The sequence below is a fragment of the Mirounga angustirostris genome, unplaced genomic scaffold (genome assembly GCF_029215605.1).
Source record: "Mirounga angustirostris isolate CCGP_5_RB_7025 unplaced genomic scaffold, mMirAng1.0.hap1 SCAF_8, whole genome shotgun sequence".
Lineage (NCBI taxonomy): Eukaryota > Metazoa > Chordata > Mammalia > Carnivora > Phocidae > Mirounga > Mirounga angustirostris.
This window is the reverse complement of record NW_026991716.1, coordinates 42,998,600-43,014,888: the sequence shown is the minus strand read 5'-3', so window position 1 is coordinate 43,014,888 and position 16,289 is coordinate 42,998,600.

Here is a 16,289-nt window from a genome sequence, read left to right as displayed (position 1 = left end):
ATACATAGGATTTACACTGATAGGGGAAATTAGAAGGCTCTCAAGAATATTTCCTATAAATTTCTAATAAGGAAAAACATCACTTACAGCTCTGATATGGGGAAGTTATGCAAAAGAACCTCTACAAAAGATTTGAAATTTAGATTGCTTTATTTATTTATTTATGTATTTATTTATTTATTTATTTATTTTAAAGATTTTATTTAGAGAGAGAGAGCACAAGCAGAGGGGAAGGCAGGCAAAAGGAGAAGCAGGCTCCCTGCTGAGCAAGGAGCCCCATGCAGGACTTGATCCCAGGACCCTGGAATCATGACCTGAACCGAAGGCAGATGCTTAACTGACTGAGCCACCCAGATGTCCTGAGATTGCTGCATTCATTTAACATGTTGGCAAAGAAATATAATTTTATTTGCACAGAATCTGAGAAACAAAACTTTCTTAGATTTTTATAATAGACCAAGCATATCACTTGCTAATCAAAATTTGGGGGCAGTGCTGCTGGTAGAACAATGTGTTTAATTAAAACAAAATAATTCTATTTGAGAAATTAAAGGAATGTCATCTTCTTCTTTTCATTTTTCTTAAGGTGATCTCCAAAAACTACATTCCTATTATTCAGTTTGTTGAAGTGCAATTACTTACGTCGCTATGTCTGGCAGGAGTGAAGTACAAAACTCATTTTTCCCCCCATGTGGACACAAGCACTCCTCTGCATTACAAATTGCTGTGGGAGGTGTTTATTTTGCAATTAAATCGGAGTAAGGACAATGTTCTGAAGTTATTGCTTAGTGTCCCTCCCCCTCTCCTCCCCTAATACCTTTTTTTAAAGATTATTAAAACCAAGGCTGAAAGTGGTTTTGGTAAAGGAAAACTCTGATCTTTAATAAATTAGTGAACATTTAACAGAGATACGTGTAACAATTTGCATTTCACTTTTCCTACCACACCTTAGGCCACCACCACCATCACCTGTTTTAGGTTCTATGGAGAATTATGTGTCAGGAGGTGCTTCATTTGATTCTCTGTTTGACACTATTTGGGGCATCTGTAATATACGAGGCCCTGTGCCAAGAATTCTGATCCAGGGTAACCTTATGGCTTCTTAGAGGAAATAAAAATATGTGCCTAAGTAACTGTAAGGCAAGAAGGAAAGCAAAAAGTCTCATGAAAGTTACAGTCAGTGTTAAGCTCCAGGGGAAGAAATGTTGCTGCTCTTCTGAAGAAATGTGGCATTTGAACTGCTTTGAAAGACAAGAGCATTTGGATGTGCTGAGAAGTAACAGGGAGGGCTCCCAGGCAGAAAGAACTAGCATGCACATGGCAAAATGAAATGCATGTCTAGGAAACACCAAACAGTTAAGCGTGGCTCTAGTACGGAGTACGAGAAGATTATGAGGAATGAACTGGAGAAATGGACTGACCTAGATGAGAGAGGGTCAGAATGTCAGGCTAATGAGTTCGGTGATGTTCTATGGGCCATGGGGAGCCACAATTGATTTTGTTTTAAGTAGGGCAATAACGATGGCCCCAAGTGATGATTCGTATAAACAACTTACTGCAGGACAGAAAACAAGGTGGGCGAGGTTAGAAGGCTTTTGTGTGTCCAAGTGCAAGCTAATGAAAGCCTGAGTTAACAGTATTGGCCAGGCTCCTATTGCTTCTCAAGCCCCCACCCACCCACCCTCCTATATATCATCTAACTACAGGCCTAACAAACGAGGTCTTGACCTACCTTTCCTTACCTTTTCTCAATCTCCTTTGCTTTCATCTCTTTCCACCGATCAAGATTTTTGGCTCCCTGACTTCCACCTTCAACTCTGAGCCCCAGGCATTTGACCTTCATCCTTAACTCTTGTAGCATTTGGACGCTAGTTTTTGCCTGTGCACTCTGGTCAGATTCACTTTTCCATCCTTGGATTATTCTATTCTCTCAGGTGGGCTCGTGATGCCTCAGCCCCAGCCTTAGCCCCGCAGAGCACAGTCTCACATGTATCAGTCAGGATTTGCAGTTGCAAACAGAAACTACTCTATTTTTTAAATATTTTATTTCTAAGTAATCTCTGCACCCAGTGTGGGGCCCCAATTCACAACCCCGAGATCAAGAGTAGCACGCTGCACCGACTGAGCCAGCCAGGTGCCCAGAAAATAACTTAAATGTAGTAAAGTATGTTTGGTACCTCATGGAATCTCCAAGAGGGCTGGAAAGTTGGGCCCAGAGGCTCTGCAGCCTGGATCCACGCCCCACATCATATCGTGAGACTGCTTGGGGGAGAAGGCACCATTGCCCACGCCAGTCACTCCGGGGACCCAACAAAGAAAATTCACCAAGCAGGTTCTGGAAGAGCGACGCCTCTGTTGTCATTGCTGTGAAATGGTAGATTGCAAAGGCTCCTGCTTCCTGCCTTCGTTTGCTTCTGGGGTGAAATCTTCATGATTATAGCTGATTAGTGAAGCCTCAATGCATGGAGAGATGGCATGAACACGGTGCTTATGAAGCTGGAGCGTTAGGACCCCTCACATGCACAGAGCCCTTCCAAGGCCCCGGGAGAGTCCTAGAAAGGTCATAGGTTTGGGACAATTTGCAAAAGAGAGATACCATAACTGCAATTCTGTCTTCCCCACCACACTTACTAAATGCACACAACATGATCAACCATGATTTGTGAAGCTTTAAAGAAACTTTCTAAACAATCAATAAAATTTTTTCTTGACCAACCTTGCTAAAGGAGAGACTAAAACATCTTTCTATTCTATTTTTTTTAAGGTTTTATTTTTAAGTAATCTCTACACCCAACGTGGGGCTCGAAATTATAACCCTGTGATTAAGAGTCACATGCCCTACCGACTGAGCCAGCCCAGTGCCCTTCTTTCTATTCTTGTGTAGAAAAAATATTATAGGGTGCCTGGGTGGCTCAGTCAGTGAAGCATCTGCCTTCGGCTCAGGTCGTGATCCCAGGGTCCTGGGATCGAGCCCCGCATCGGGCTCCCTGCTCGGCGGGGAGCCTGCTTCTCCCTCTCCCACTTCCCCTGCTTGTGTTCCCTCTCTCGCTGTGCCTCTCTCTGTCAAATAAATAAATAAAATCTTTAAAAAAAAATGATTTGCAGGGCACCTGGGTGGCTCAGATGGTTAAGCGACTGCCTTCGGCTCAGGTCATGATCCCAGGGTCCTGGGATTGAGCCCCGCATCGGGCTCCTTGCTCAGCGGGGAGCCTACTTCTCCCTCTCCCTCTGCTGCTCCCCTTGTTTGTGCTTGCTCTCAAATAAACAAATAAAGTCTTAAAAAAAATATTATAAAATCATTGTCATGTGAAGATGTAGTCAAAAAGAATTACTATTTTTTTTTGATTTGTGATGGTTGCGGTACTGGTCAGCTTTTTAAAATTTATAATCTGTTTTGATTTCTTTTCTAATTTGAAACAAGCACTTAATTTTTAAACCTAATCTTAAATTCATTATTTTGTTGCTTTTTATTGAAGGAGGCCCCTAAAATTTTATTGGCTTCATGCCCCACAGAACCAGATCTGGTGCTGGCCGAATTCCTGATTCCTAACTAAACAGGCTAAGAGAGCTATCGCAAAGGTAGGAAGGGTGTTTAAACGTGCCTGGTGGCCCCAAACACAATGAATGTCCATTCCGTTGTGCTTGAGCACATGTCTGGCATGTGGAAATGACACCCCTCTTGAGGAAATACACTTGGCTACGTTTTGGGAAACGAATGGAGAGGTAGGAACACACAACAGAAACACCCCATAGACACGATGAGAAATTGGATTGTGTGTGAGAAGAGATAGCCCTGAGGATTAGTATAGATGATTATCAGGTTGGTGATGCTACTAAGCCAGATAGGGATCTCAGAGCTGATAGAGGTTCAGGGAAGAATTGGGAAGGCAGAGGGTTTGATTTTGAATGTTCAAGGACTCAAATTGTGCAAGCTTCCTCGAGGACTGAAGTCAGCAGATCTACTAGTGTTTAATTCACCATCTCATAGCACTGATGAAAGGTAGTAAAATTTTCATTTATATAGTGTAACTTAGCAGCCAAAGGAGGAAAATAAACTAAGAGATTAATTAATTTTATTTTTTTAAAAGATTTTTTATTATTTTTTTATTTTTATATTTTTTAAAGATTTTATTTATTTAAGAGAGAGAGAATGAGAGACAGCACAAGAGGGAAGAGGGTCAGAGGGAGAAGCAGACCCCCCGCCGAGCAGGGAGCCTGATGCGGGACTCGATCCCGGGACTCCAGGATCATGACCTGAGCCGAAGGCAGTCGCTTAACCAACTGAGCCACCCAGGCGCCCAAGATTTTTTATTTTTAAGTAATCTCTACACCCAATGTGGGGCTCAAACTCACAATGCCGAGATGAAGAGTCACACGCTCTATCCCCTGAGCAAGCCAGGAGCCCCAGTAACAGATAATTTAGAAAAAAAGTATTAACAAATGTAACTGAAGGGCAAATGTAACCAAGACATATTAGACAAAATGCCATGCCCATGATTAAATGCCAGAGATCCTGCTTTGATTTTAACCAAATTTTAACCTTTTTAGTCTAAAAAATAGCAAAATTAGGAAGGACTGCCAAAACAAAACACAGTTGGCTTACAGAAACAGTTATAATAACAGCAGCTATTTATAGAGGGCTTACTACACTCTAAGTATTATCCTAAATAATTTACATATATTACTTTCATTATTCCTTGTAAAAACCCAGTATGATAGTGGCATTATTCTCATTTTACATAGGGATAAACTGAGTCTAGAGTTACTCTAAGTTACTTATATTACCTGCCAATTGGCAAGCAGAGGTCTGGACTCTAAAACCCATACCAGGGCATATAACCAGAACATTATATTGCTTTTCAGCATTCAGCTGTCCTGTCTTTATTATTTTTCTGGAGCACATCTATGTGGAGAGAGCATTAGGCAATTATATATGCTTTGTTCCAGCACAATCATGACAAGTTAAACTGATCTTTGATAGCCTCACACCCTTACTAAGAACAATGGCCTACCCAGTTGTGCAGAAATAAATGACCAAGAACATTGAATTGCTCGAATGAGTGCCTTTGGTAACTCTGGTGTTTGGGGTGTAACTCGGCATGATTAAGGGAGGCAGCACGACATAACGTGAGTTTGTCTGAAAAACAGGAAGAGAGAAGTTATTTGTACATCATGGATTACATTCAGTCTTTCTTTGCCTTTCAAGTTTCAGATGGAGAACTTAAGCAACTGGGCTCCAGGGAAAATGAGACCAGGAAGCTATGGGCATCCTTCCCTGGGGCTTGCCTGCAAGTATAAAGCCGCATAGGACAACTAAACAGTCCAATATTCCCCACCAAGTGAGGTAGAGAAGAAAGAGAGATAAGAAAAGCCTGCAGATTAACTGTTTCCAATTTCTCGTTCAGTCAGTGAAAGCAACTGGGTATCTTTATCTAAAGCAACTATACTGTCTTGAAACCAATATTGCACTGTATGCTAACTAATGAGCATTTAAGTAAAAATTTTTAAAAAGTAACCATACCTGAATGTTTAGCCTCTTGTATTTCCTCCATCTTTATCACAATTACTTTTCTTCTTTATTTGCTTTTTATCGGTCTTTGCCCTAGAGCATGCATTTTTCACAAGGATAAAATCACCCCACAAGTAAAAATTGGTTCTTGGAAGGGAAAAAAAAAAAAACTTTCTATGTATAAAGCAGAGAGTAGACACAATATAAAACAGATACATAGTATCTCTGTGGTAGTAAAATTTCATGATGGGGTGGTTAGAAAAAAAATATCTGAAGTGTTTCCTTGGAGGGAAGTTAATGTAAAAAGATAAAAGAAGACTGTTCTAGGTGGAAAGTGTCAGAAGGGTAGGGGGTGCAGAATCCTTGCAGGTTGCAGCCCCAGTGCCTAGCACTGCTTTGCACAGAGTAAGGGCGTAAGAAGTATTTTGCAGAATCAACTCTGCATTTGCCTTTCGCACAATAAATCACATCTCATGTAGTGTTATCATTATTTTAAAGTGGAAAGCAGAGGGGCACCTGGTTGGCTTAGTTAGTTAAGCATCTGACTTGATTTTGGCTCAGGTCATGATCTCAGGGTGGTGAGATTGAGCCCTGTGCAGGGCCCCTGAGCTCAGTGGGGGAGTCTGCTTGAGATTCCCTCTCTCCTTCTCCCTCTGCCCCTCACCCACTCAGGCTCTCTCACACTCTTTAAATAAATAAATAAATAAATAAATAAATAAATAAATAAATAAATAAATAAAATCTTTAAGTGGCAAGGAGAGTTGGGGAAGGAAATTATGTAGAGGAAATCTTTTTTTTTCCCCCCCAGAAAGGAGGCTAGGTGGGTGGGCAAGAGTACATATATAAAGTTTCAACTCAGAAGAGAAGTCATTTTTCAGAAAGCTACTCTGTCACAATTAGCTGGTGTTGACTTTTAGATCTCTCCATGCTAAATACTTTGTTTAAGAATAGGCACACAGAATGTAAGTCAAAACTTTCTGCTTATTCTTATCCTCTGCCCAATGTCCTTGCTATAGGTATTAGTATTTCTTCCATGAGGCCAGACTTGGGTCTGATGAGTTCAAAGTCCTGACTGCCAAGAAGGGCTCGTGAGTGGGTGTAAAGTGTGGAAGAAGAGAGGCCCAAAGGCTTTCAGCCATTTCCTAGTATCCATTCCTGGCCAGACAGGCTCCATGCCCTGCTTCCTAACAGACTAATATTGGGTTCCTTTAAGGTCAGCGTTGGGACAGCTGAAGATAGTTGAGACAGTGGGCATTTCTTGTGGTCTCTTCCTGTTTCTCGGGTCCAAGACTTCTTCCTAAAGCTTCCTCTCATGGAGTAAAAGTCACAGCCTCAAAGCGTTCTGTAGAAAAAGAAAAAAAAAAATGCCACAGTCATGATCTGATGCTGACAGATTTCTCCTCAACGCTATGCTTTACATGCTCACGGTCATGTGGGAAAACTTTCAGTATGAGGATCTTCAAGGACATTCCATCCTGTAGTGCTACCTCTATAGACCTCAGCCTCCTGTTCTCTACACCTGTTGGCTTACGTAGACAGAAACGCTCTTAACAGCATCTTATCCCTAGATGGAGTCTCTACATACTGATAGAAAAGTTTCTGAGTAAAGCAATAGTGATAGTAAAGGAATAGTAAATAAATCTCTTTAGAGAAGGTAAATTATCTGTTTATGCTGAAAGAAGCAGCTGGAGAATGATTTAACAAATGTCTATAGAGGATGTATGAAAATATGTCCCCCTATCTCTCCATTCATTTTTAAATCTCTAAATGTTCACAGAAATGATTACACAAGATTAAATGGTTTTGGAGTATAGAAAAATGTGCTCCATCGCACAAAAGAAGAGATTTTGACTGTGGGAACTTTCTAGAATTCAGAGCATGGAAGGATTGTTAGCCTTTGAGAAGGGTTCACTCTTCTGAGACTTTTGGAGAGGGAAAAGATGATGAATACAGGGAAATAGGAAGGTGGAAAGTTCGCTAAAGTTTCCAAGATAGGTGTCTCCTCCTGATCTATCTCCAGAAGGAACATTCTCAAGATCTAACCTCAGTGGAGCTCATATTCAAAAATATTCTTGAGATGCAAATAAATGCTCCCCTGGAGTTACTATTCCGTTCTGTCACCCATCATGCAGGTTACTTCTGGTCAATGGAGATTTAGCCAGACTAGCACTACGTAAGCTGTCCCCCTACGGGAGGGTAACAAGGATCATCAAGTTTAACTGAAGGCAGTGAGGAGGAACTGAGGACTTTGAACTGGGAAAGAATTTTAAACAGCCCATATTTAAAGTAAAGCATATCTGGGAGTTCATGTGCCCTGAAGAAGTTTTCCTGATGTTCAGTAATCAAAGGATGAAGGAGGAGCTCCTGGGTGGCTTAGTTGGTTAAGCGGCTGCCTTCGGCTCCGATTATGATCCCGGGATCCTGGGATCGAGCCCTGCGTCAGGCTCCCTGCTCATCGGGGAGTCTGCTTCTCCCTCTCCCTCTGCCCCTCCCCCACTTGTGTGCGTGCTCTCTCTCTCTCAAATAAATAAATAAAATCTTTAAAAAGAAAGATGAAGGACATTTCTACAGTTTTTTTTTTTTTTAATTTGGAGAATTCAAATGATCAAAATGTTGTTTGTTTTTTTTTTTTAAAGAAAAAGTGAGAAGGGGCACCTGGGTGGCTCAGTCAGTTAGGCATCAGACTCTTGCTTTCAGCTCAGGTCATGATCTCAGAGTCGTGAGATCATGCCCCTCATCGTGCTCCACGCTCAGTGCGGAGCCTCCCTGTGCTCCTCCCCCGGCTCCCACACAATCTCTTTCTAAAATAAATAAATAAATCTTAAAAAAACACAAGAAAGAGTGAAATTATGGAAGTATAGCAGAGACTCTCCTATCACACTTCCTTTTAACCAAATGTCCAGATTAGCCGATCCTCTCCATTCTCTCTGTAGCATTCTGGCAGAGGCCCATGGCCAGTTCACTACTTTCTAGCTCTCCTCTATTCCCATCAGTTGAATTGTTTGTGCAAAGAGTACTTGCTATTACAATTATACATTATCCCCTTCTTAAATTATGATATATTAAGATGTACTTTTTTGGTGTACAGTTGTTTTGTGGTGTATATAGAACATATTGTAGAGATTAGTATAACCACCACCACAATCAAGATACAGAAAAGTTTCATGAACCGCCTCCAAAGCCTCTCAGGCTATTCTTTTATAGTCACACCATCTCCCCATCCCTACACTGGCAATCACTGATCTGTTCTTCAACCCTACAGTTCTGTCCTCTTGAGAATGATATAAATGCATTTATACAGTACATAAGCTTTTGAGACTGGCTTCTTTCATTCAGCATAATGCTTTTGAGATTCATCCAAATTGCTGTATGTCTCAGTCGTTTGTTTCTTTATATTGCTGGGTAGTGTTTCATTGGATGAATGCACCACAGCTCGTTTAGCTATTCACCCACTGAAGGACATTTGGGTTCTTTCCAGTTTGTGGCTATTATGAATAGAGCTACTAAAAACATTCATGTACAGATTTTTGTGTGAACATAGCTTCCATTTTTCTAGGGTGAGTACCGCAGGAGTGGATTGCTGGGTCATATGGCAGGGGTACGTTTAACTTTTTAAGTAACGGCCAAATGGCTTTCCAGAAGGGCCGTCCCATTTTGTTTTACCACTAGTGGTATATGAGAGTTCCAACTGCACTGCATTCTTATTAGCACTTCGTACTGTCAGTATTTTTTAAAGCCATTTTCATAGATTTGAGGTGGTATTCCATTATGGTTTTAATTTTCATTTCACTAACGGTTAACCGTATTGAGTATCTTTTCATGTGTTCTTTTTATGTATCTTTTTTGTTAAGTGTCAACCATTATTTCTTCAAACATATTTTTATTTTTATTACTTTTTTTAAGTAAGTTCTACACTCAATGTGGGGCTTGAACTCATGACCCCGAGATCGAGTCACATGTTTTTCTGACTGAGCCAGCCAGTGCCCCTCTTCAAACATATTTTTAGCACCATACTCTTACCTCTTTCCTTTTGGGACTTCCAGTGGCTATAAGGAAGGATGCGATGGAGAAATTGTCAATATGACTCTGAGCTTTGGGGTTGAGTGATTGAATAGTGCCAGTAACAAAAATAGGGAAGCCAGATAAGGGAAGCATTTGTAGGGGCAAAGAAGTAGTTATGGAAGGGCAAGAATAAGATAAGGATGTAAGCTGTTGAGTTTGATGTGATGATTATCCATCCAAATGTACGTATCAAGCATGGGAGAGTGATCCTCTTTCCAATCTCTTTCTTCTCTTGTAGAGTCTGCCATCCACGGAGAACAAAGGAATAGAAAGTGGCTTTTTCTCAATGTGGCTTCAGGCTGGAGAGGCAACAGACATTTTTAGGATAACAATAAAACAGAATTTTAGTATAAAAATGCTAGGAAGAGGTAAATCTTCCCAGGGACAGGTGGCATGGAGGGTTCTTCTTTTACACTCTTTGATCAGGAGCAGCCCTCACTCCCAAACATGTATACTCAACCCATCCAACTGCAGTTGTAGACATGGTTATGAATGACCGCAACTCAAAAAAAAAAAAAAAAAAGAATGACCGCAACTCATACAGAGGAATAAAAAAGGGGAGGTAGGACTTTGGAGTTGGAATCTGTGTCAGGGGCACACTCAACATCCATCCCAGCCTTCTTCTACCTACCCTTTCCCCAACCAAAAATCTCCCCTTCCCAGACTGCCTTGTGGTTAAGGCTGGCCATGTGACTCAGTTTGGCAGATGAGATCTAGATAAACAGAAACTCTCAGCTTCCTATTTCTTTATATCTGGAGTGCATAGAGTGCTCGGAACTGCAGCTATCAGTACTAAGGAATGAAGAAGCAGGGGGACGAAGGATGCCTACTTTCTTATAGCAAACCTTGGATTCTTAGTCCTTTAGGTAAACAAATCCCTATATGAATAAACCACTCTAGGGCGCCTAGGTGGCTCAGACGGTTAAGCCTCTGCCTTCGGCTCAGGTCATGATCCCAGCGTCCTGGGATCGAGTCCCGCATCGAGCTCCCTGCTCCTTGGGAGCCTGCTTCTCCCTCTGCCTCTCTCTCTGTCTCTCATGAACAAATAAATAAAATCTTGAAAAAAACAAAAAGAAAAAAACCACTCTAGTTGAGTTTTTTGTTGGCCATTCTCTGGGGTTATATGAGGTGGCATGACCAGCTAACAGTTACACTGATTTAGCGCAGACCGAAATTAAGGAAGACTTCCTTCCATGATAAAGTAGCATGGTGCTTAGGTGACACCAGTGTTCGGTAGGAGATGACAAGAATGGAGTTAGAAAGGGAGGATGTTGGGGCGCCTGGGTGGCTCAGTTGGTTAAGCGACTGCCTTCGGCTCAGGTCATGATCCTGGAGTCCCGGGATGGAGTCCCGCATTGGGCTCCCTGCTCGGCGGGGAGTCTGCTTCTCCCTCTGACCCTCCTCCCTCTCATGCTCTCTCTCTGTCATTCTCTCTGTCTCAAATAAATAAATAAAATCTTTAAAAAAAAAAAAAGGAAAGGGAGGATGTTTATTTGGAATTCATCATTGCAGTAACGGTATTTCTAGCTAGTTACATGACATCAAGCACAATAAATGTTACATAGTAGGTACTTAGTATTTACTGTATGAGTAAATGAATGAGAGTTAATAAGATATCCAACACTGAAAGGTAATTTTACCATCCTTCTAAATGGAATCACCTATAATTCTCCGCATACTCGCACCTATCTCAGAGTCATACCATGTACGGTTCCTCTGCCCCAAAATGTCCCTCCTTCTCCCACCTCCACACAGCCCTCCCTCACTTTAAAACTCACACTGCTCAAAAAAGGATTTTTTTCTTCTTCACCCCAACCAGTCTCAGTTGCTCTAATAACCACACCCTGTCACACAGTATTAATTTTGTATAATGTCACTAACTACTGCAAGTAATTGTGAATTTCTACAGCTTAGATAAAGCAAACGTATCTGTCTCTCTTTTTTTTTTTTTTAATGAGATTGAAAGCTGCCCAGAAGGGATATATATCTTTTATGTCCATTCTATTTCCTGATACTCCTACCTTTGAAAGCTGTAGCTATTTTTCACTCAGTAAACATTATAGACTGACTCATGCGGGGACACAATTCTTGCATCACATTGACAAGAAATGTAAATGACAAGTCAGATCTAGTTCTCTAGTCACCAAACAAAGGAGGGAGAATGATCATCTAAGCAGTGTTATGTCCAACATTATATAAAAAATATAACATTTAGCATTGACCTTGGAAACATCGCAAATTTGGACTTCGCTCTAACTTTTTCGGAAACCCAAAGAAAGACACTTAAGTTCCGGTCTGGGTTCTTGTTTTATTTCATAGGAAATGAACTGTTCTGTGGATTATTTGATATATATAAAGCCATCTCTAACTACCCTGAGTAAGGAGTTTGGGATAGGGAAAATAAGCTCTTCTGAAAGGGAGAAATCTCATTAGAATCAAGTATGTAAAATAAATCTCTAAAGATACATCCCATTTCTGTGGCTGTATGGTCTTAAAATATTACAGAAAGTAAAAAATCAGCATTCATGGAACTCAAAAGATCTTAACGTCATGTAGCCTAGTTTCCTTATGTGACAGATAAAGGAACTTAAACCTTGACAGGTTTTGCTTCCCTTTCCATTATAAGATTAGACGAGGCTTGGGGAGGTCATACTCAGTTCTCAAAACGAGTTTATAAGTAGTTCCAGGAACCTCTCTTTAATATTGTCTTTGGGCACATGCTGGAGAAAATGTTATTGGTGAAACCAAGTCAGATGTATTAAGGTTTTCTAGCAAGGAGAACTCTGTACAGAACACAGATGGACAGAGTTACATCAGACTCAAACCTGCCTTGTAGTAAGCTCCAGTGAAGTTTAATAGCAATAATAATAAGGGTTTTTGCCAAGATGCTGCTGCATAGATCTGAAAACAAACCAATAAACAAAAACAAACAAACAAACAAAACCCATGTGCAAAGCTAATTAGACCCAGCTATCATAGGGCAGAGAAATGATATATTATACAGAGGATGATGTTGAATTTTGGGGGGGAAAATCAGCAGTGAGGGGCGCCTGGATGGCATAGTTGGTTGAGTGTCCAACTCTTGGTTTCGGCTCAGGTCATGATCATACGGTCATGTGTCGGGCTCGATGCTCAGCGTGGAGTTTGCTAGGGATTCTCTCTCCCTCTCCTTCTGCACCTCCCTCTACTCTCTCAATCAATCAGTCAATCTTTAAAAAAATCAGCAGTGGAGAATAGTAAATGCCCTTTGAATGGAGTGTTTGGTTTTATTTTACTTTGGGTAATGGGTTACCTTGATCAGTGAGGGTGTGTTAAGAAGCAAACTGAAGGACAAAAATATACTCCAGTCCTGGTTCGACTACTGATTATCTGTATAATTTCATTGATCTGTTCAACATCCTCCCCTCACACACTTTTTTCCCCTTCAAATACCTATTAGGACTGAGATTGTAATGCCAAAGTAAGGGTAATAACCCGTAAGAGTAGTTGCTAAGTAGGGGCGCCTGGGTAGCTCAGTCGTTGGGTGTCTGACTCTTGATTTCAGCTCAGGCCATGATCTCAGGGTAGTGAGATCGAGCCTGTGCCAGGTGTGGAGCCTGCTTAAGATTCTCTCTCTTTCCCTCTCCCTCTGCCCCTCCCCCTGCACTGAGCTTGTGCTCTCTCTCTCTCTCTCAAAAAAAAAAAAAAAAGAGTGGCTATTAAGTATATATATGTGTACACACACATAGTTAAACTATATGTAAATATTTATCGGGCAATAAACTCAACAGAGAAAACAATTTTAAAATAATGATAAATAGGGTGCCTGGGTGGCTCAGTCGTTAAGCGTCTGCCTTCGGCTCAGGTCATGATCCCAGGACCCTGGGATAGAGTCCCACATAGGGCTCCCTGCTCGGCGGGAAGCCTGCTTCTCCCTCTCCCACTCCCCCTGCTTGTGTTCCTGCTCTCGCTATCTCTCTCTCTGTCAAATAAATAAATAAAATCTTAAAAAAAAATAATGATAAATAATGCAAATACTTTGCTTTCAATATATTTTTACTATTTGTTATTTTACCCACCCATATTAAATTATAATGCATTTTATTACTGAAGCCCAAGTTAAATTATGCCACAGGGAGACAATCCAGAAACAAAGTGGTAGAAGGATGACATCACAAAGGAAAAATGGCTATGTAATTCAGAGTAGGTTTATGCACACAAGTAAAGGAATATTAGCGATCGATGCCAACCGCCAGTATTTTAATTCATTACTAAAAAACATACTTTACATTTTGCAATATAGCTGGATAGGTTGAAGAAGACTCTAAGTTAGAGCTTAGCTATAGCTTTTGTATGCTGGAATAAGTGGACTGCAGAAGGAAAAGCCTTTTTTAAAACTTCCTGATGGTTCAGAGGTTTTAGCAAATGTGTCTGAGTCTTTCCACTGAGAAAATTTTGTCTTCAGGAAGGAAAACCCGAGGGCCAATGCAGGGCAATACCTGCTTTGTTCAAGACAACTTTTAGCCGTTGAGATAGATTGGGTGGGTGTGGACATATTTACAGTACGTATTCCATTCCAGGGAGATGACTCAGAATTCAGAAGCCTGGGGTTTCAGTCACCCACAGCTCTCTTCCGGACAATTCTAAATATTTGAATCCTGATGCTATGATTAACTGAGCATCTGATATAACCCCTGGAAGCCATATTGCATCTTAATTGTTCACCAGCTTTGGAACTGGTGGAGGGGAGGGCAAGGAGGGGCCAAGAATCTCACCTGCTCACTCTTTAACAGGACAAAGAATAACATACAAAATGCAGAGGAGAAAGATGAAGGCTGGAGGCTGGGGGAAGAGGGAGGTTGCTGTTTTTTTTCTTAGTATGTTGATAAAATATTTGCCAAGATCAGAAGCAGGAGATACTGAAGTTAAACTCTACTATAAGAAACTTCAAGTCAAACTCAACTAACAAAACATCAAATTAGCCATCGTTGCTAAGCACAAAAGTAAGTACCGTATCTAATAAATATATCTTGGCTTCTTGCTGACTTTTTATTTTGTCTTCCTGCCTTTCATCAATTTGTTATTCATTTGGGGCATAGGATCTCCAAGGGAAACTTATAATTGTTTATAAATAATATGATGTCTAATTGTACAATCATTTGGGCTATTTCTTGGGAAAAATGAAGCAAGCCAAAGTTATCCAATCTAGAAAGTCAGAAGAAACTGAAGCCTGCTTTTAAATTGCTTCCTTCCTTTTTTACTCTTGCTGTACTTCTGGAAGGGAGAGTCAACATGATCTAATTGTAAGTGATTGGGATTTGATATGCTGGTTAATGATTATCCAAGGGGAAAGAGGGTTTGCCAGGCTGCTACAGACCCAGAGCATTTTTGGACAAGAAGCAATAACAACCAAGCCAAGGAGTCTGATCACTGAGGGAAATTCCTCTTTAATTGGATGCAAAGCGTAATAATACTTAGTGTAGGGAAGACATTTAGAAAGTGGATTGTCTCTATATACCTGTCCCTTTGTTTATTTCCTTTGCAGGAAATATTGATTTAAAACTTTAGAGCAGAGAAAAAAGCCAATGAGAGGACAACTTTGGTTAAAGAAGAAATGAGTGGTTCTGAAATGTTTACTCCTGACCTTCTACTTATTTTTACTTTTTAAATTGTTATCTCCCTCCTAGTGACTCATAGTAATACTAATTTTTCATTAGGTAACTTGAGGCTTAAAAAACTCATTCCAGTATTTTCTATTAAAGCGGAAATACAGCGCTTTCTAAGCTCTTTTTGTTTCTTTCTTCTTTATGATTTTTTAAAACCAAACTTATCTTCTAGTTTTCCCCCAAAGATCTAAAACATCAAATGTGATTGACAGATTTTTCACAAAACTTAGGACTAATTTGAGGCTTAAAAAAAAATGGTTGGAGGTTTATTGTTAAGGCCTCAGAGCAAGACTTGCTCCTACAGCTTTTTTTATTTTTTATTTTTTCCTAATTTGCTTACTTTTTAAAAAAAATAAGCTCTATGCACAACATGGGGTTTGAACTCATGACTCCAAGATCAAGAGTCGTATACTCTACTGACTGAGCCAGCCAGACACCCCTCATTTGTTCACATTTTTGAACACTATTTTGCTACTTCATATCCTTTATGAAGAATATCCTCATCTCTTAAATATTATAATTTGCCCCTCCAAAGTCAGGAAGGAGATACTGAAGTTAAAACCACTCATTTGTTGGATAAAGAAGATGTGGTATATATATATATATATATATATATATACGATGGAATATTATGCAGCCATCAAAAGGAATGAGATCTTGCCATTTGCAAGACGTGGGTGGAACTGGAGGGTATTATGTTGAGTGAAATAAGTCAAACAGAGAAAGACATGTATCATATGATCTCACTGATATGAGGAATTCTTAATCGCAGGAAACAAACTGAGGGTTGCTGGAGTGGGGGGTGGGTGGGAGGGATGGGGTGACTGGGTGATAGACACTGGGGAGGGTATGTGCTCTGGTAAGCGCTGTGAATTGTGCAAGACTGTTGAATCTCAGATCTGTACCTCTGAAACAAATAATGCAATATATGTTAAGAAAAAAAAAAAGAAGAAGAAGAAGTTAGCAGGAGGGGAAGAATGAAGGGGGGGAAATCGGAGGGGTAGACGAACCATGAGACACGATGGACTCTGAAAAACAAATTGAGGGTTCTAGAGGTGAGGGGGGTGGGAGGA